Genomic DNA, 21,687 nt, shown 5'->3' with positions numbered 1-21,687 from the left:
TCTTGAGTCGAATCCAGGGACTAAGCTCTCATCTCGAGTTGATTTGGGGTCCACGGAGTCCTTTCATGCTGCTACAGTGGCCTCAGGATCCCTCTAGACTTGAGACAGTGATCTTGGGTTTTCTCTGGAGTGCCATCAAGGAAATCAAGGCTCCATTCACGTTTTATGTGGAACACGGAATTGCTCTGCACGCAGTGCAGGGGAATCGGGCCTCATGTCGCGGCGAGGGGGAATTCTCATGGTTTTTCTCGAGTTGCGGCCGGAACCTGGGGTATATTCTCGAGTTACGACGGGGAGGGCCCTTCCAGACACGTGTTTGTTCAGAGACGTAAGGACTCCTGCCTAGGTGCGAGGGACACTTCGGGATTCTCCGCGAGTCTTGGCATGGCAATTGGGACGCGTCTCCACGTGAGGCGGGAGACCCAGGGTCCCTTTCCACGTGCCACAGGGATCCTGGGAGTCCTATCCATTTTCAAGAGGAGTCAGGCATCGTCTCCTTTGGAAGCATTGATCTCCGTGGACCGCTCGAGTTTTCAAAGGATGTGAGGCCTCCGGTCGCGATGAGGCGGAGGACTAGGTCTTTCTCTGTGGTCTCCACAGGGGATTCAGACATCCCGTCGTCTTGGGAGATGCAAGACGAGCCTGCATTCAATTCACTGCAGGGATATCCGGCCTTACTTCGAGTCAGAGCATCTCGGTGTCCATTCCACTTGAGGCCACAAAATCAGGGTCCCTCTCACATACCTGTAGCTGAGAGAAGCCTCCTCTTGAGGTGCTTGTGGAAAGTTGGTATCCCAGTTGAGTCGAAGCCAGGGACTAAGCTCTCATCTCGAGTTGATTTGGGGTCCACGGAGCCCTTTCGTGTTGCTCCAGTGACCTCAGGATCCCTCTAGACTTGAGACAGTGATTTTGGGTTTTCTCTGGAGTGCCATCAAGGAAATCAAGGCTCCTTTCCCGTTTGATATGGAACACGGAATTGCTCTGCACGCAGTGCAGGGGAATCGGGCCTCATCTCGCGGCGAGGGGGAAGTCTCATGGTTTTTCTGGAGTTGCGGCCGGACCATGGGCTATATTCTCGAGTTACGACGGGGAGGGCCCTTCCAGACACGTGTTTGTTCAGCGACGTCAGGACTCCTGCCTAGGTGCGAGGGACACCTCGGGATTCTCCTCGAGTCTTGGCATGACAATTGGGACGCGTCTCCACGTGAGGGGGGATACCCAGGGTCCCTTTCCACGTGCCACAGGGATCCTGGGACTCCTATCCATTTTCAAGAGGAGTCAGGCATCGTCTCCTTTGGAAGCATTGATCTCCGCGGACCTCTCGAGTTTTCAAAGGATGTGAGGCCTCCGGTCACGAAGAGGCGGAGAATGAGGTCTTTCTCTGTGGTCTCCACAGGGGATTCAGACATCCCTTTGTCTTGGGAGATGCAAGACGAGCCTGCATTCAATTCACTGCAGGGATATCCGGCCTAACTTCGAGTCAGAGCATCTCTGTGTCCATTCCACTTGAGGCCACAAAATCAGCGTCCCTCTCACATACCTGTAGCTGAGAGAAGCCTCCTCTTGAGGTGCTTGTGGAAAGTTGGCATTCCTCTTGAGTCGAAGCCAGGGGCTAAGCTCTCATCTCGAGTTGATTTGGGGTCCACGGAGCCCTTTCGTGTTGGTACAGTGACCTCAGGATCCCTCTAGACTTGAGACAGTGATCTTGGGTTTTCTCTGGAGTGCCATCAAGGAAATCAAGTCTTTTTTCACGTTTGATGTGGAACTCTGAATTGCTCTGCACGCAGTCCAGGGGAATCGGGCCTCATGTCGCGGCGAGGGGGAAGTCTCATGGTTTTTCTCGAGTTGCGGCCGGAACCTGGGGTATATTCTCGAGTTACGACGGGGAGGGCCCTTCCAGACACGTGTTTTTTCAGCGACTTTAAGACTCCTACCTAGGAGCGAGGGACACCTCGGGATTCTCCTCGAGTCTTGGCATGGCAATTGGGAGGCGTCTCCACGTGAGGCGGGAGACCCAGGTTCCCTTTCCACGTGCCAAAGGGATCCTGGGACTCCTATCCATTTTCAAGAGGAGTCAGGCATCGTCTCCTTTGGAAGCATTGATCTCCGCGGACCTCTCGAGTTTTCAAAGGATGTGAGGCCTCCGTCAGCGATGAGGCGGAGAACTAGGTCTTTCTCTGTGTTCTGCACAGGGGATTCAGACATCCCTTCGTCTTGGGAGATGCAAGACGAGCCTGCATTCAATTCACTGCAGGGATATCCGGCCTTACTTCGAGTCAGAGCATCTCGGTGTCCATTCCACTTGAGGCCACAAACTCAGGGTCCCTTCACATACCTGTAGCTGAGAAAAGCCTCCTCTTGAGGTGCTTTTGGAAAGTTGGTATTCCTCTTGAGTCGAAGCCAGGGACTAAGCTCTCATCTCGAGTTGATTTGGGGTCCACGGAGCCCTTTCGTGTTGCTCAAGTGACCTCAGGATCCCTCTAGACTTGAGACAGTGATCTTGGGTTTTCTCTGGAGTGCCATCAAGGAAATCAAGGCTCCTTTCACGTTTGATGTGGAACTCTGAATTGCTCTGCACGCAGTGCAGGGGAATCGGGCCTCATCTCGCGGCGAGGGGGAGGTCTCATATTTTTTCTAAAGTTGCGGCCGGAACCTGATTTATATTCTCGAGTTACGACGGGGAGGGCCCTTCCAGATACGTGTTTGTTCAGCGACGTCAGGACTCCTGCCTAAGTGCGAGGTACACCTCGGGATTCTCCTCGAGTCTTGGCATGGCAATTGGGACGCGTCTCCACGTGAGGCGGGAGACCCAGGGTCCCTTTCCACGTGCCACAGGGATCCTGGGACTCCTATCCATTTTCAAGAGGAGTCAGGCATCGTCTCCTTTGGAAGCATTGATCTCCGCGGACCTCTCGAGTTTTCAAAGGATGTGAGGCCTCCGGTCGCGTTGAGGCGGAGGACTAGGTCTTTCTCTGTGGTCTCCACAGGGGATTCAGACATCCCTTCGTCTTGGGAGATGCAAGACGAGCCTGCATTCAATTCACTGCAGGGATATCCGGCCTTACTTCGAGTCAGAGCATCTCGGTGTCCATTCCACTTGAGGCCACAAACTCAGGGTCCTCTCACATACCTGTAGCTGAGAGAAGCCTCCTCTTGAGGTGCTTGTGGAAAGTTGGTATTCCTCTTGAGTCGAAGCCAGGGACTAAGCTCTCATCTCGAGTTGATTTGGGGTCCACGGAGCCCTTTCCTTTTGCTCCAGTGACCTCAGGATCCCTCTAGACTTGAGACAGGGATCTTGGGTTTTCTCTGGAGTGCCATCAAGGAAATCAAGGCTCCTTTCACGTTTGATATGGAACTCCGAATTGCTCTTCATGCAGTGCAGGGGAATCGGGCCTGAACTCCTGGCGAGGGGGAAATCTCATGGTTTTTCTCGTGTTGCGGCCCGAACCTGGGGTATATTCTCGAGTTACGACGGGGAGGGCCCTTCCAGACACGTGTTTGTTCAGCGAAGTCAGGACTCCTGCCTAGGTGCGAGGGACACCTCGGGATTCTCCTCGAGTCTTGGCATGGCAATTTGGACCCGTCTCCACGTGAGGCGGGAGACCCAGGCTCCCTTTCCACGTGCCACAGGGATTCTGGGACTCCTATCCATTTTCAAGAGGAGTCAGGCATCGTCTCCTTTGGAAGCATTGATCTCCACGGACCGCTCGAGTTTTCAAAGGATGTGAGGCCTCCGGTCGCCATGAGGCGGAGAACTCGGTCTTTCTCTGTGGTCTCCACAGGGGATTCACACATCCCATCGTCTTGGGAGGTGCAAGACAGGCCTACATTCAATCCACTGCAGGGATATCCGGCCTTACTTCGAGTCAGAGCATCTCGGTGTCCATTCCACTTGAGGCCACAAACTCAGGGTCTCTCTCACATTCCTGTAGCTGAGAGAAGCCTCCTCTTGAGGTGCTTGTGGAAAGTTGGTATTCCTCTTGAGTCGAAGCCAGGGACTAAGCTCTCATCTAGAGTTTATTTGGGGTCCACGGAGAACTTTCGTGTTGCTCCAGTGACCTCAGGATCCCTCTAGACTTGAGACAGTGATCTTGGGTTTTCTCTGGAGTGCCATCAAGGAAATCAAGGCTCCTTTCACGTTTGATGTGGAACTTTGAATTGCTCTGCAGGCAGTGCAGGGGAATCGGGCCTCATCTCGCGGCGAGGGGGAAGTCTCATGGTTTTTTTCGAGTTGCGGCCGGAACCTGGGGTATATTCTCGAGTTACGACGGGGAGGGCCCTTCCAGACACGTGTTTGTTCAGCGACGTCAGGACTCCTGCCTAGGTGCGAGGGACACCTCGGGATTCTCCTAGAGTCTTGGCATGGCAAATTGGATGCGGCTCCACGTGAGGCGGGAGACCCAGGGTCCCTTTCCACGTGCCACAGGGATCCTGGGACTCCTATCCATTTTCAAGAGGAGTCAGGCATCGTCTCCTTTGGAAGCATTGATCTCCGGGGACCTCTCGAGTTTTCAAAGGATGTGAGGCCTCCGGTCGCGATGAGGCGGAGGACTAGGCCTTTCTCTGTGGTCTCCACAGCGGATTCAGACATCCCTTCGTCATGGGAGATGCAAGACGAGCCTGCATTCAATTCACTGCAGGGATTTCCGGCCTTACTTCGAGTCAGAGCATCTCGGTGTCCATTCCACTTGAGGGCACAAACTCAGGGTCCCTCTCACATACCTGTAGCTGAGAGAAGCCTCCTCTTGAGGTGCTTGTGGAAAGTTTGTATTCCTCTTGAGTCGAAGCCAGGGACTAAGCTCTCATCTCGAGTTGATTTGGGGTCCACGGAGAACTTTCGTTTTGCCCCAGTTATCCCAGGATCCCTCTAGACTTGAGACAATGATCTTGGGTTTTCTCTGGAGTGCCATCAAGGAAATCAAGGCTCCTTTCACGTTTGATGTGGAACTCTGAATTGCTCTGCACGCAGTGCAGGGGAATCGGGCCTCATCTCGCGGCGAGGGGGAAGTCTCATGGTTTTTCTCGAGTTGCGGCCTTAACCTGGGGTATATTCTCGAGTTACGACGGGGAGGGCCCTTACAGACACCTGTTTGTTCAGCGACGTCAGGACTCCTGCCTAGGTGCGAGGGACACCTCGGGATTCTCCTCGAGTCTTGGCATGGCAAAATGGACGCGGCTCCACGTGAGGCGGGAGACCCAGGGTCCCTTTCCACGTGCCACAGGGATCCTGGGACTCCTATCCATTTTCAAGAGGAGTCAGGCATCGTCTCCTTCGGAAGTATTGATCTGCGCGGACCTCTCGAGTTTTCAAAGGATGTGAGGCCTCCGGTCGCGATGAGGCGGAGGACTAGGCCTTTCTCTGTGGTCTCCACAGCGGATTCAGACATCCCTTCGTCATGGGAGATGCAAGACGAGCCTGCATTCAATTCACTGCAGGGATATCCGGCCTTACTTCGAGTCAGAGCATCTCTGTGTCCATTCCACTTGAGGCCACAAACTCAGGGTCCCTCTCACATACCTGTAGCTGAGAGAAGCCTCCTCTTGAGGTGCTTGTGGAAAGTTGGTATTCCTCTTGAGTCGAAGACAGGGACTAAGCTCTCATCTCGAGTTGTATTGGGGTCCACAGAGCCCTTTCGTGTTGCTCCAGTGACCTCAGGATCCATCTAGACTTGAGACAGTGATCTTGGGTTTTCTCTGGAGTGCCATCAAGGAAATCAAGGCTCCTTTCACGTTTGATGTGGAACTCGGAATTGCTCTGCATGCAGTGCAGGGGAATCGGGCCTGAACTCCTGGCGAGGGGGAAATCTCATGGTTTTTCTCGAGTTGCGGCCCGAAACTGGGGTATATTCTCGAGTTACGACGGGGAGGGCCCTTCCAGACACGTGTTTGTTCAGCGACGTCAGGACTCCTGCCTAGGTGCGAGGGACACCTCGGGATTCTCCTCGAGTCTTGGCATGGCAAGTGAGACGCGTCTCCACGTGATGCGGGAGACCCAGGGTCCCTTTCCACGTGCCACAGGGATCCTGGGACTCCTATCCATTTTCAAGAGGAGTCAGGCATCGTCTCCTTCGGAAGTATTGATTTCCGCGGACCTCTCGAATTTTCAAAGGATATGAGGCCTCCGGTTGCGTTGAGGTGGAGGACTAGGTCTTTCTCTGTGGTCTCCACAGGGGATTCAGACAACCCTTCGTCTTGGTAGAGGCAAGACGAGCCTGCATTCAATTCACTGCAGGGGTATCTGGCCTTACTTCGAGTCAGAGCATCTCGGTGTCCATTCCACTTGAGGCCACAAACTCAGGGTCCCTCAAATATTCCTGTTGCTGAGAGAAGCCTCCTCTTGTGATGCTTGTGGAAAGTTGGTATTCCTCTTGAGTCGAAGACAGGGACTAAGCTCTCATCTCGAGTTGATTTGGGGTCCACAGATCCATTTCCTGTTGGTCCAGTGACCTCAGGATCCCTCTAGACTTGAGACAGTGATCTTGGGTTTTCTCTGGAGTGCCATCAATGAAATCAAGGCTCCTTTCACGTTTGATGTGGAACACGAAATTGCTCTGCATGCAGTTCAGAGGAATCAGGCCTCAACTCGCGGCGAGGGGTAAATCTCATGGTTTTTCTCGAGTTGCGTCCCGAACCTGGGGTATATTCTCGAATTACGACGGGGAGGGCCTTTCCAGACACGTGTTTGTTCAGCGACGTCAGGACTCCTGCCTAGGTGCGAGGGACACCTCGGAATTCTCCTCGAGTCTTGGCATGGCAATTTGGACGCGTCTCCACGTGAGGCGGGAGACCCAAGGTCCCTTTCCACGTGCCACAGGGATCCTGGGACTCCTATCCATTTTCAAGAGGAGTCAGGCATCGTCTCATTTGGAAGCATTGATCTCCGCGGACCTCTCGAGTTTTCAAAGGATGTGAGGCCACCGGACGCGATGAGGCGGAGAACTCGGTCTTTCTCTGTGATCTCCACTGGGGATTCAGACATCCCTTCGTCTTGGGAGATGCAAGATGAGCCTGCATTCAATTCACTGCAGGGATATCCGGCCTTTCTTCGAGTCAGAGCATCTCAGTGTCCATTCCACTTGAGGCCACACACTCAGGGTCCCTCTCACATACCTGTAGCTGAGAGAAGCCTCCTCTTGAGGTGCTTGTGGAAAGTTCCTATTCCTCTTGATTCGAAGCTAGGGACAAAGCTCTCATCTCGAGTTGATTTGGGGTCAATGGAGCCCTTTCATGTTGCTCCAGTGACCTCAGGATCCCTCTAGACTTGAGACAGTGATCTTGGGTTTTCTCTGGAGTGCCATCAAGGAAATCAAGGCTCCTTTCACGTTTGATGTGGAACGCGGAATTGCTCTGCACGTAGTGCAGGGGAATCGGGCCTCATCTCGCGGTGAAGGGGAAATCTCATGGTTTTTCTCGAGTTGCGGCCGGAACCTGGGGTATATTCTCGAGTTACGACGTGGAGGGCCCTTCCATACACGTGTTTGTTCAGCGATGTCAGGACTCCTGCCTAGGTGCGAGGGACACCTCGGGATTCTCCACGAGTCTTGGCATGGCAATTGGGACGCGTCTCCACGTGAGGCGGGAGACCCAGTGTCCCTTTCCAGGTGCCACAGGGATCCTGGGACTCCTATCCATTTTCAAGAGGAGTCAGGCATCATCTCCTTTGGAAGCATTGATCTCCGCATACCTCTCATGTTCTCAAAGGATGTGAGGCCTCCGGTCGCGATGAGGCGGAGGACTAGGTCTTTCTCTGTGGTCTCCACAGGGGATTCAGACATCCCTTCGTCTTGGGAGTTGCAAGACGAGCCTGCTTTCAATTCACTGCAGGGATATCCGGCCTTACTTCGAGTCAGAGCATCTCGGTGTCCATTCCACTTGAGGCCACAAACTCAGGGTCCTACTCACATACCTGTAGCTGAGAGAAGCCTCCTCTTGAGGTGCTTGTGGAAAGTTGGTATTCCTCTTGAGTCGAAGCCAGGGACTAAGCTCTCATCTCGAATTGATTTGGGGTCCATGGAGACCTTTCGTGTTGCTCCAGTGACCTCAGGATCCCTCTAGACTTGAGACAGTGATCTTGGGATTTCTCTGGAGTGCCATCAAGGAAATCATGGCTCCTTTCACCTTTGATGTGGAACACGGAATTGCTATGCACGCAGTGCAGGGAAATCGGGCCTCATGTCGCGGCGAGGGGGAAGTCTCATGGTTTTTCTCGAGTTGCGGCCGGAACCTGGGGTATATTCTCGAGTAACGGCGGGGAGGGCCCTTCAAGACACGTGTTTGTTCAGCGACGTCACGACTCCAGCCTAGGTGCGAGGGACACGTCGGTATTCTCCTCGAGTCTTGGCATGGCAATTGGGACGCGTCTCCACGTGAGGGGGGAGACCCAGGGTCCCTTTCCACGTGCCACAGGGATCCTGGGACTCCTATCCATTTTCAAGAGGAGTCAGGCATCGTCTCCTTTGGAAGCATTGATCTCCGCGGACCTCTTGAGTTTTCAAAGGATGTGAGGCCCCGGTCGCATTGAGCCGGAGAACTAGGGCTTTCTCTGTGTTCTGCACAGGGGATTCAGACATCCCTTCGTCTTGGGAGATGCAAGACGAGCCTGCATTCAATTCACTGCAGGGATATCCGGCCCTACTTCGAGTAAGAGCATCTCGGTGTCCATTGCACTTGAGGCCACAAACTCAGGGTTCCTCTCACATACCTGTAGCTGAGAGAAGCCTCCTCTTGAGGTGCTTGTGGAAAGTTGGTATTCCAGTTGACTTGAAGCCAGGGACTAAGCTCTCATCTCGAGTTGATTTGGGGTCCACGGAGCCCTTTCGTGTTGGTACAGTGACCTCAGGATCCCTCTAGACTTGAGACAGTGATCTTGGGTTTTCTCTGGAGTGCCATCAAGGAAATCAAGTCTTTTTTCACGTTTGATGTGGAACACGGAATTGCTCTGCACGCAGTCCAGGGGAATCGGGCCTCATGTCGCGGCGAGGGGGAAGTCTCATGGTTTTTCTCGAGTTGCGGCCGGAACCTGGGGTATATTCTCGAGTTACGACCGGGAGGGCCCTTCCAGACACGTGTTTGTTCAGCGACTTTAAGACTCCTACCTAGGAGCGAGGGACACCTCGGGATTCTCCTCGAGTCTTGGCATGGCAATTGGGAGGCGTCTCCACGTGAGGCGGGAGACCCAGGGTCCCTTTACACGTGCCAAAGGGATCCTGGGACTCCTATCCATTTTCAAGAGGAGTCAGGCATCGTCTCCTTTGGAAGCATTGATCTCCGCGGATCTCTCGAGTTTTCAAAGGATGTGAGGCCTCCGTCAGCGATGAGGCGGAGAACTAGGTCTTTCTCTGTGGTCTCCACAGGGGATTCAGACATCCCTTCGTCTTGGGAGATGCAAGACGAGCCTGCATTCAATTCACTGCAGGGATATCCGGCCTTACTTCGAGTCAGAGCATCTCGGTGTCCATTCCACTTGAGGCCACAAACTCAGGGTCCCTTCACATACCTGTAGCTGAGAAAAGCCTCCTCTTGAGGTGCTTTTGGAAAGTTGGTATTCCTCTTGAGTCGAAGCCAGGGACTAAGCTCTCATCTCGAGTTGATTTGGGGTCCACGGAGCCCTTTCGTGTTGCTCAAGTGACCTCAGGATCCCTCTAGACTTGAGACAGTGATCTTGGGTTTTCTCTGGAGTGCCATCAAGGAAATCAAGGCTCCTTTCACGTTTGATGTGGAACACGGAATTGCTCTGCACGCAGTGCAGGGGAATCGGGCCCCATCTCGCGGCGAGGGGAATTCTCATGGTTTTACTTGAGTTCCGACCCGAACCAGGGGTATATTCTCGAGTTACGACGGGGAGGGCCCTTCCAGACACGTGTTTGTTCAGCGACGTCAGGACTCCTGCCTAGGTGCGAGGGACACCTAGGGATTCTCCTCGAGTCTTGGCATGGCAATTGGGACGCGTCTCCACGTGAGGCGGGAGACCCAGGGTCCCTTTCCACGTGCCACAGGGATCCTGGGACTCCTATCCATTTTCAAGAGGAATCAGGCATCGTCTCCTTTGGAAGCAGAGATCTCCGCGGACCTCTTAAGTTTTCAAAGGATGTGAGGCCTCCGTTCGCGATGAGGCGGAGGACTAGGTCTTTCTCTGTGGTCTCCACAGCGGATTCAGACATCCCTTCGTTTTGGGAGATGCAAGACGAGCCTGCATTCAATTCACTGCAGGGATATCCGGCCTTACTTCGAGTCAGAGCATCTCGGTGTCCATTCCACTTGAGGGCACAAACTCAGGGTCCCTCTCACATACCTGTAGCTGAGAGAAGCCTCCTCTTGAGGTGCTTGTGGAAAGTTGGTATTCCTCTTAAGTCGAAGCCAGGGACTAAGCTCTCATCTCGAGTTGATTTGGGGTCCACGGAGAACTTTCGTTTTGCTCCAGTTATCCCAGGATCCCTCTAGACTTGAGACAGTGATCTTGGGTTTTCTCTGGAGTGCCATCAAGGAAATCAAGGCTCCTTTCACGTTTGATGTGGAACTCTGAATTGCTCTGCACGCAGTGCAGGGGAATCGGGCCTCATCTCGCGGCGAGGGGGAAGTCTCATGGTTTTTCTCGAGTTGCGGCCTTAACCTGGGGTATATTCTCGAGTTACGACGGGGAGGGCCCTTACAGACACCTGTTTGTTCAGCGACGTCAGGACTCCTGCCTAGGTGCGAGGGACACCTCGGGATTCTCCTCGAGTCTTGGCATGGCAAAATGGACGCGTCTCCACGTGAGGCGGGAGACCCAGGGTCCCTTTCCACGTGCCACAGGGATCCTGGGACTCCTATCCATTTTCAAGAGGAGTCAGGCATCGTCTCCTTCGGAAGTATTGATCTGCGCGGATCTCTCGAGTTTTCAAAGGATATGAGGACTCCGGTTGGGTTGAGGTGGAGGACTAGGTCTTTCTCTGTGGTCTCCACAGGGGATTCAGACATCCCTTCTTCTTGGGAGATGCAAGACGAGCCTGCATTCAATTCACTGCAGGGATATCCAGCCTTACTTCGAGTCAGAGCATCTCGGTGTCCATTCCACTTGAGGCCACAAACTCAGGGTCCCTCTCACATACCTGTAGCTGAGAGAAGCCTCCTCTTGAGGTGCTTGTGGAAAGTTGGTATTCCTCTTGAGTCGAAGCCAGGGACTAAGCTCTCATCTCGAGTTGATTTGGGGTCCACGGAGCCCTTTCGTGTTGCTCCAGTGACCTCAGGATCCCTCTAGACTTGAGACAGTGATCTTGGGTTTTCTCTGGAGTGCCATCAAGGAAATCAAGGCTCCTTTCACGTTTGATATGGAACTCCGAATTGCTCTTCATGCAGTGCAGGGGAATCGGGCCTGAACTCCTGGCGAGGGGGAAATCTCATGGTTTTTCTCGTGTTGCGGCCCGAACCTGGGGTATATTCTCGAGTTACGACGGGGAGGGCCCTTCCAGACACGTGTTTGTTCAGCGAAGTCAGGACTCCTGCCTAGGTGCGAGGGACACCTCGGGATTCTCCTCGAGTCTTGGCATGGCAATTTGGACCCGTCTCCACGTGAGGCGGGAGACCCAGGCTCCCTTTCCACGTGCCACAGGGATTCTGGGACTCCTATCCATTTTCAAGAGGAGTCAGGCATCGTCTCCTTTGGAAGCATTGATCTCCACGGACCGCTCGAGTTTTCAAAGGATGTGAGGCCTCCGGTCGCCATGAGGCGGAGAACTCGGTCTTTCTCTGTGGGCTCCACAGGGGATTCACACATCCCATCGTCTTGGGAGGTGCAAGACAGGCCTACATTCAATCCACTGCAGGGATATCCGGCCTTACTTCGAGTCAGAGCATCTCGGTGTCCATTCCACTTGAGGCCACAAACTCAGGGTCTCTCTCACATACCTGTAGCTGAGAGAAGCCTCCTCTTGAGGTGCTTGTGGAAAGTTGGTATTCCTCTTGAGTCGAAGCCAGGGACTAAGCTCTCATCTAGAGTTTATTTGGGGTCCACGGAGAACTTTCGTGTTGCTCCAGTGACCTCAGGATCCCTCTAGACTTGAGACAGTGATCTTGGGTTTTCTCTGGAGTGCCATCAAGGAAATCAAGGCTCCTTTCACGTTTGATGTGGAACTTTGAATTGCTCTGCAGGCAGTGCAGGGGAATCGGGCCTCATCTCGCGGCGAGGGGGAAGTCTCATGGTTTTTTTCGAGTTGCGGCCGGAACCTGGGGTATATTCTCGAGTTACGACGGGGAGGGCCCTTCCAGACACGTGTTTGTTCAGCGACGTCAGGACTCCTGCCTAGGTGCGAGGGACACCTCGGGATTCTCCTAGAGTCTTGGCATGGCAAATTGGATGCGGCTCCACGTGAGGCGGGAGACCCAGGGTCCCTTTCCACGTGCCACAGGGATCCTGGGACTCCTATCCATTTTCAAGAGGAGTCAGGCATCGTCTCCTTTGGAAGCATTGATCTCCGGGGACCTCTCGAGTTTTCAAAGGATGTGAGGCCTCCGGTCGCGATGAGGCGGAGGACTAGGCCTTTCTCTGTGGTCTCCACAGCGGATTCAGACATCCCTTCGTCATGGGAGATGCAAGACGAGCCTGCATTCAATTCACTGCAGGGATTTCCGGCCTTACTTCGAGTCAGAGCATCTCGGTGTCCATTCCACTTGAGGGCACAAACTCAGGGTCCCCCTCACATACCTGTAGCTGAGAAAAGCCTCCTCTTGAGGTGCTTGTGGAAAGTTTGTATTCCTCTTGAGTCGAAGCCAGGGACTAAGCTCTCATCTCGAGTTGATTTGGGGTCCACGGAGCCCTTTCGTGTTGCTCCAGTGACCTCAGGATCCCTCTAGACTTGAGACAGTGATCTTGGGTTTTCTCTGGAGTGCCATCAAGGAAATCAAGGCTCCTTTCACGTTTGATGTGGAACACGGAATTGCTCTGCACGCAGTGCAGGGGAATCGGGCCTCATCTCGCGGCGAGGGGGAAGTCTCATGGTTTTTCTCGAGTTGCGGCCAGAACCTGGGGTATATTCTCGAGTTACGACGGGGAGGGCCCTTCCAGACACGTGTTTGTTCAGCGACGTCGGGACTCCTGCCTAGGTGCGAGGGACACCTCAGGATTCTCCTCGATTCTTGGCATGGCAATGGGGACGCGTCTCCACGTGAGGCGGGAGACCCAGCGTCCCTTTCCACGTGTCACAGGGATCCTGGGACTCCTATCCATTTTCAAGAGGAGTCAGGCATCGTCTCCTTTGGAAGCATTGATCTCCGCGGACCTCTCGAGTTTTCAAAGGATTTGAGGCCTCCGGTCGCGATGATGCGCAGGACTAGGTCTTTCTCTGTGGTCTCCACAGCGGATTCAGACATCCCTTCGTCTTGGGAGATGCAAGACGAGCCTGCATTCAATTCACTGCAGGGATATCCGGCCTTACTTCGAGTCAGAGCATCTCGGTGTCCATTCCACTTGAGGCCACAAACTCAGGGTACCTCTCACATCCATGTAGCTTAGAGAGGCTCTTCTTGAGGTGCTTCTGGAAACTTGGTATTCCTCTTGAGTCGAAGCCAGGGACTAAGCTCTCATCTCGAGTTGATTTGGGGTCCACGAAGCCCCTTCGTGTTGCTCCAGTGACCTCAGGATCCCTCTAGACTTGAGACAGTGACTTTGGGTTTTCTCTGGAGTGCCATCAAGGAAATCAAGGCTCCTTGCACGTTTAATGTGGAACACGGAATTGCTCTGCACGCAATGCAGGGGAATCGGGCCTCATCTCGCGGCGAGGGGGAGGTCTCATGGTTTTTCTCGAGTTGCGGCCAGAACCTGGGGTATATTCTCGAGTTACGACGGAGAGGGCCCTTCCAGACACGTGTTTGTTCAGCGACGTCAGGACTCCTGCCTAGGTGCAAGGGACACCTCGGGATTCTCCTCGAGTCTTGGCATGGCAATTGGGATGCGTCTCGAAGTGAGGCGGGAGACCCAGGGTCCCTTTCCACGTGCCACAGGGATCCTGGGACTCCTATCCATTTTCAAGAGGAGTCAGGCATCGTCTCCTTTGGAAGCATTGATCTCCGCGGACCTCTCGAGTTTTCAAAGGGTGTGAGGCCTCCGGTCGCGATGAGGCGGAGAACTAGGTCTTTCTCTGTGGACTCCACAGGGGATTCAGACATCCCTTCGTTTTGGGAGATGCAAGACGAGCCTGTAATCAATTCACTGCAGGGATATTTGGCCTTATTTCGAGTCAGAGCATCTCGGTGTCCATTCCACTTGAGGCCACAAACTCAGGGTCCCTCTCACATACCTGTAGCTGAGAGAAGCCTCCTCTTGAGGTGCTTGTGGAATGTTGGTATTCCTCTTGAGTCGAAGCCAGGGACTAAGCTCTCATCTCGAGTTGATTTGGGGTCCACGGAGCCCTTTCGTGTTGCTCCAGTGACCTCAGGTTCCGTCTAGACTTGAGACAGTGTTCTTGGGTTTTCTCTGGAGTGCCATCAAGGAAATCAAGGCTCCTTTCACGTTTGATGTGGAACACGGAATTGCTCTGCACGCAGTGCAGGGGTATCGGGCCTCATCTCACGGCGAGGGGGAAGTCTCATGGTTTTTCTCGAGTGGCGGCCGGAACCTGGGGTATATTCTCGCGTTACGACCGGGTGTGCCCTTCCAGACACGGGTTTGTTCAGCGACGTCAGAACCAATGCCTAGGTTCGATGGACACCTCGGTATTCTCCCCGAGGCTTGGCATGGCAATTGGGACTCGTCTCCACGTGAGGCGGGAGACCCAGGGTCCCTTTCCACGTGCCACAGGGATCCTGGGACTCCTATCCATTTTCAAGAGGAGTCAGGCATCGTCTCCTTTGGAAGCAGTGATTTCCGCGGACCTCTCGAATTTTCAAAGGATGTGAGGCCTTTGATTGCGATGAGGTGGAGAACTAGTTCTTTCTCTGTGGTCTCCACAGGGGATTCAGACATCGCTTCGTCTTGGGAGATGAAAGACGAGACTGCTTTAAATTCACTACAGGGATATCCAGCCTTACTTCGAGTCAGAGCATCTCAGTGTCCATTCCACTTGAGGCCACAAACTCAGGGTCCCTCTCACATACCTGTAGCTGAGAGAAGCCTCCTCTTGAGGTGCTTGTGGAAAGTTGGTATTCCTCTTGAGTCTAAGCCAGGGACTAAGCTCTAATCTCGAGTTGATTTGGGTTCCACGGAGCCCTTTCTTGTTGCTACAGTGACCTCAGGATCCCTCTAGACTTGAGACAGTGATCTTGGGTTTTCTCTGGAGTACCATCAAGGAAATCAAGGCTCCTTTCATGTTTGACGTGGAACACGGAATTGCTCTGCACGCAGTGCAGGGGAATCGGGCCTCATCTCGTGGCGAGGGGGAAGTCTCATGGTTTTTCTCGAGTTGCGGCCGGAACCTGGGGTACATTCTCGAGTGACGAATGGGGGTTCACTTCCAGACACGTGTTTGTTCAGCGACGTCAGAACCCATGCCTAGGTTCGATGGACACCTCGGTATTCTCCCCGAGGCTTGACATGGCAATTGGGACGCGTCTCCACGTGAGACGGGAGACCCAGGGTCCCTTTCCACGTGCCACAGCGATCCTGGGACTCCTATCCATTTTCAAGAGGAGTCAGACATCGTCACCTTTGGAAGCATTGATCTCCGCGGACCTCTCGAGTTTTCAAAGGATGTGAGGCCTCCGGTCGCGATGAGGCGGAGAACTAGGTCTTTCTCTGTGGTCTCCACAGGGGATTCAGACAACCCTTCGTCTTGGGAGATGCAAGACGAGCCTGTATTCAATTCACTGCAGGGATATCTGGCTCTATTTCGAGTCAGAGCATCTCGGTGTCCATTCCACTTGAGGCCACAAATTCAGGGTCCCTCTCACATACCTGTAGCTGAGAGAAGCCTCCTCTTAGGGTGCTTGTATAAAGTTGGTATTCCTCTTGAGTCGAAGCCAGGGACTAAACTCTCATCTCGAGTTGATTTTGGGTCCACGGAGCCCTTTCATGTTGCTACAGTGAACTCAGGATCCCTCTAGACTTGAGAAAGTGATCTTGGGTTTTCTCTGGAGTGCCATCAAGGAAATCAAGGCTCCTTTCAAGTTTGATGTGGAAAACGGAATTGCTCTGCACACAGTGCAGGGGAATCGCGCCTCATTTCGCGGCGAGGGGGAAGTCTCATGGTTTTTCTCGAGTTGCGTCCAGAACCTGTGGTATATTCTCGAGTTACCTCGGGAAGGGCCCTCCAGACACGTATTTTTTCAGCGACCTCAGGACACCTGCCTAGGTGCGAGGGACACTTCGGGATTCTCCTCGAGTCTTGGCATGGCAATTGGGACCCGTCTCCACATGAGGCACGAGACCCAGGGTCCCTTTCCACGTGCCAAAGGGATCCTGGGACTCCTATCCATTTTCAAGAGGAGTCAGGCATCGTCTGCTTTGGACGCATTGATCTCCGCAGACCTCTCGAGTTTTCAAAGAATGTGAGGCCTCTGGTCGCGATGAGGCGGAGAACTAGTTCTTTCTCTGTGTTCTCCAAAAGGGATTCAGACATCCCTTCGTCTTGGGAGATGCAAGACGAGCCTGCATTCAATTCACTGCAGGGATATCCGGCCTTAGTTCGAGTCAGAGCATCTCGGTGTCCATTCCACTTGAGGCCCCTAACTCAGGGTCCCTCTCACATACCTGTAGCTGAGAGAAACCTCCTCTTGAGGTGCTTGTGGAAAGTTGGTATTCCTCTTGAGTGGAAGCCAGGGACTAAGCTCTCATCTCGAGTTGATTTTGGGTCCACGGAGCCATTTCGTGTTGCTCCAGTGACCTCAGGATCCCTCTAGACTTGAGACAGTGATCTTGGGTTTTCGCTGGAGTGCCATCAAGGGAATCAAGGCTCCTTTCTTGTTTGATGTGGTACACGGAATTGCTCTGCACGCAGTGCAGGGGAATCGGGCCTCAGCTCGCGGCGAGGGGGAAGTCTCTTGGTTTTTCTCGACTTGCGGCTGGAACCTGGGGTATATTCTGGAGTGACAACGGGGAGGGCCCTTACAGACACGTGTTTGTTCAGCGAAGAGAGGACTCCTGCCTAAATGCGAGGGACACCACGGGGTTCTCCTCGAGTATTGGCATGGCAATTGGGACGCGTCTCCACGTGAGACGGGAGACCCAGTGTCCCTTTCCACGTGCCACAGGGATCCTGGGACTCCTATCCATTTTCAAGAGGAGTCAGGCATCGTCTGCTTTGGAAGCATTGATCTCCGCGGACCTCTCGAGTTTTCAAAGGATGTGAGGCCTCCGGTCGCGATGAGGCCCAGATCTAGGTCTTTCTCTGTGGTCTCCACAGGGGATTCAAACATCCCTTCGTCTTGGGAGAGGCAAGACGAGCCTGCATTCAGTTCACTGCAGCGATATCCGGCCTTACTTCGAGTCAGAGCATCTCGTTGTCCATTCCACTTGAGGCCACAAATTCAGGGTCCCTCTCACATACCTGTAGCTGAGAGAAGCCTCCTCTTGAGGTGCTTGTGGAAACTTGGTATTCCTCTTGAGTCGAAGCCAGGGACTAAACTCTCATCTCAAGTGGATTTGGGCTCCACGGATCCCTTTCTTGTTGCTACAGTGACCTCAGGATCCCTCTAGACTTGAGACAGTGATCTTGGGGTGGCTCTGGAGTGCCATCAAGGAAATCAAGGCTCCTTTCACGTTTGATGTGGAACACGGAATTGCTCTGCATGCAGTGCAGGGGAATCGGGCCACATCTCGCGCCGATGGGGAAGTCTCATATTTTTTCTCAAGTTGCGGCCGGAACCTGGGGTATATTCTCGAGTTACGACGGTGAGGGCCTTTCCAGACACGTGTTTGTTCCGCGACGTCAGCACTCCTGCCTAGGTGTGAGGGACACCTCGGTATTCTCCTCGAGTCTTGGCATGGCAATTGGGATGCGTCTCCACGTGAGGCAGGAGACCCAGGGTCCCTTTCCACGTGCCACACGGATCCTGGGACTCCTATCCATTTTCAAGAGGAGTCAGGCATCGTCTCCTTTGGAAGCATTGATCTCCGCGGGCCTCTCGAGTTTTCAAAGGATGTGAGGCCTCCGGTCGCGATGAGGCGGAGAACTAGGTCTTTCTCTGTGGTCTCCACAGGGGATTCAGACATCCCATCGTCTTGGGAGATGAAAGACGAGCCTGCATTCAATTCACTACAGGGATATCTGGCCTTACTTCCAGTCAGAGCATCTCGGTGTCCATTCCACTTGAAGCCACAAACTCAGGGTCCCTCTCACATACATGCAGCTGAGAGAAGCCTCCTCTTGAGGTGCTTGTGGAAAGTTGGTATTCCTCTTGAGTCGAAGCCAGGGACTAAGCTCTCATCTGGAGTTGATTTGACGTCCACGGGGCCCTTTCGTGTTGCTACAGTGACCTCAGGATCCCTCTAGACTTGAGACAGTGATCTTGGGTTTCCTCTGTCGTGCCATCAAGGAAATCAAGGCTCCTTTCATGTTTGATGTGGAACACGGAATTGCTCTGCACGCAGTGCAGGGGAATCGGGCCTCATCTCGCGGCGAGGGGAAGTCTTATGGTTTTTCTCGAGTTGCGGCCAGAACCTGGCGTATATTCTCGAGTTACGACCGGGAGGGCCCTTCCAGACACGTGTTTGTTCAGCGACGTCAGGACTCTTGCCTAGGTGCTAGGGACACCTCGGGATTCTCCTTCAATCCTGGCATGGCAATTGGGACCCGGCTCCACCTGAGGCAGGAGACCACGGGTTCCTTTCCACGTGCCACAGGGATCCTGGGACTCCTATCCAATTTCAAGAGATTCAGCAACGTCTCCTTTGGAAGCATTGATCTCCGCGGACCTTTCGAGTTTTCACACGATGTGAGGCCTCCGGTCGCGATGAGGCGGAAAACTAGGTCTTTCTCTGTGGTCTCCACAGGTGATTCAGACATCCCTTCCTCTGGGGAGATGCAGGACGAGCCTGCATTCAATTCACTGCAGGGATATCCGGCCTTACTTCGAGTCAGAGCATCTCGGTGTCATTTCCACTTGAGGCCACAAACTCAGGGTCCCTCTCACATACCTGTAGCTGAGAGAAACCTCCTCTTGAGGTGCTTGTGGAAAGTTGGTATTCCTCTTGAGTCGAAGCCAGGGACTAAGCTCTCATCATGAGTTGATTTGGGGTCCACGGAGCCCTTTCGTATTGCTACAGTGACCTCAGGATCCCTCTAGACTTGAGACAGTGATCTTGGGTTTTCTCTGGAGTGCCATCAAGGAAATCAAGGCTCCTTTCACGTTTGATGTGGAACACGGAATTGCTCTGCACGCAGTGCAGGGGAATCGGGCCTCATCTCGGGGCAAGTGGGAAGTCTCATGGTTTTTCTCGTGTTGAGACCGGAACCTGGGGTATATTCTCGAGTTACGACGGGGAGGGCCCTTACAGACACGTGTTTGTTCAGCGACGTCAGCACTCCTCCCAAATTGCGAGGGACACCTCGGGATTCTCCTCGAGTCTTGGCATGGAAATTGGGACGCGTCTCCACGTGAGGCGGGAGACCCAGGGTCCCTTTCCACGTGCCACAGGGATCCAGGCACTCCTATTCATTTTCAAGAGGAGTCAGGCATCGTCTCCTTTGGAAGCACTGATCTCCGCGGACCTCTCGAGTTTTCAAAGGATGTGAGGCCTCCGGTCGCGATGAGGCGGAGAACTAGGTCTTTCTCTTTAGTCTCCACAGGGGATTCAGATATCCCTTCGTTTTGGGAGATGCAAGACGAGCCTGCTTTCACTTCACTGGAGGGATATTCGGCCTTGCTTCGAGTCAGAGCATCTCGGTGTCCATTCCACTTGAGGCCACAAATTCAGGGTCCTTCTCACAATCCTGTGGCTGAGAGAAGCCTTCTCTTGAGGTGCTTGTGGAAAGTTCGAATTCCTCTTGAGTCGAAGCCAGGTACTAAGCTCTCATCTCGAGTTGATTTGGGGTCCACGGAGCCCTTTCGTGTTGCTCCAGTGACCTCAGGATCCCTCTAGACTTGAGACAGTGATCTTGGGTTTTCTCTGGAGTGCCATCAAGGAAATCAAGGCTCCTTTCACGTTTGATGTGGAACACGGAATTACTCTGCACGCAGTGCAGGGGAATCTGGCCTCATCTCGCGGTGAGGGGGAAGTCTCATGGTTTTTCTCGAGTTGCGGCCGGAACCTGGGGTATATTCTCGAGTTACGAGGGGGAGGGCCCTCCAAGACACCTGTTTTTTCAGCGACGTCAGGACTCCTGCCTAGGCGTGAGGGACACCTCGGGATGCTCCTCGAGTCTTGGCATGTCAATTGGGACGCGTCTCCACGTGAGGCGGGAGACCCAGGTTCCCTTTCCACGTGCCACAGTGATCCTGGGACTCCTATCCATTCTCAAGAGGAGTCAGGCATCGTCTCCTTTGGAAGCATTGATCTCCGCCGACCTCTCGAGTTTTCAAAGGATGTGAGGCCTCTGGTTGCGATGAGGCGGAGAACTAGGTCTTTCTCTGTGGTATCCACACTGGATTCAGACATCCCTTCCTCTTGGGAGATGCAAGACGAGCCTGCATTCAATTCACTGCAGGGATATCCGGCCTTACTTAGAGTCAGAGCATCTCGGTGTCCGTTCCACGTGAGGCAACAAACTCAGGGTCCCTCTCACATACCTGTAGCTGAGAGAAGCCTCCTGTTGAGGTGCTTGTGGAAAGTTGGTATTCCTCTTGAGTCGAAGCCAGGGCCTAAGCTCTCATCTCGAGTTGATTTGGTGTCCACGGAGCCCTTTCCTGTTGCTACAATGACCTTAGGATCCTGCTAGTGTTGAGACAGTGATCTTGGGTTTTCTATGGAGTGCCATCAAGGAAATCAAGGATCCTTTCATGTTTGATGTGGAACACGGATTTGCTGTGCACGCAGTGCAGGGGAATCGGCCCTCATCTCGCAGGGGAGGGGGAAGTCTCATGGTTTTTCTCGAGTTGCGGCCGGAACCTGTCGCATAATCTCGAGTTACGATGGGGAGGGCCCTTCCAGACCCGTGTTTGTTCAGTGACGTCAGGACTCCTGCCTAGGTGCGAGGGATACCTCGGGATTCTCCTCGAGTCTTGGCATGGCAATTGGGACGCGTCTCCACGTGAGGCGGGAGACCCAGTGTCCCTTTCCACGTGCCACAGGGATCCTGGGACTCCTATCCATTTTCAAGAGGAGTCAGGCATCGTCTCCTTTGGAAGCATTGATCTGCGCGGACCTCTCCAGTTTTTAAAGGATGTGAGGCCTCCGGTCGCGATGAGGCGGAGAACTAGGTCTTTCTCTGTGGTCTCCACAGGGGATTCAGACATCCCTTCTTCTTGGTAGATGCAAGACGAGCCTGCATTCAATTCACTGCAGGGATATCTGGCCTTAGTTCGAGTCAGAGCATCTCGGTGTCCATTCCACTTGAGGCCACAAACTCAGGGTCCCTCTCACATACTTGTAGCTGAGAGAAGCCTCCTCTTGAGGTGCTTGTGGAAAGTTGGTATTCTTCTTGAGTCGAAGCCAGGGTCTAAGCTCTCATTTCGAGTTGATTTGGGGTCCACGGAGCCCTTTCCTGTTGTTATAGTGACCTCAGGATCCCTCTAGACTTGAGACAGTGATCTTGGGTATTCTCTGGAGTGCCATCAAGGAAATCAAGGCTCCTTTCACGTTTGATGTGGAACACGGAATTACTCTGCACGCAGTGCAGGGGA

The sequence above is a fragment of the Dama dama genome, chromosome 2, assembly GCF_033118175.1.
Source record: "Dama dama isolate Ldn47 chromosome 2, ASM3311817v1, whole genome shotgun sequence".
NCBI lineage: Eukaryota > Metazoa > Chordata > Mammalia > Artiodactyla > Cervidae > Dama > Dama dama.
The sequence above is the reverse complement of the archived record's forward strand: the minus strand, read 5'-3'. Positions refer to the sequence as shown.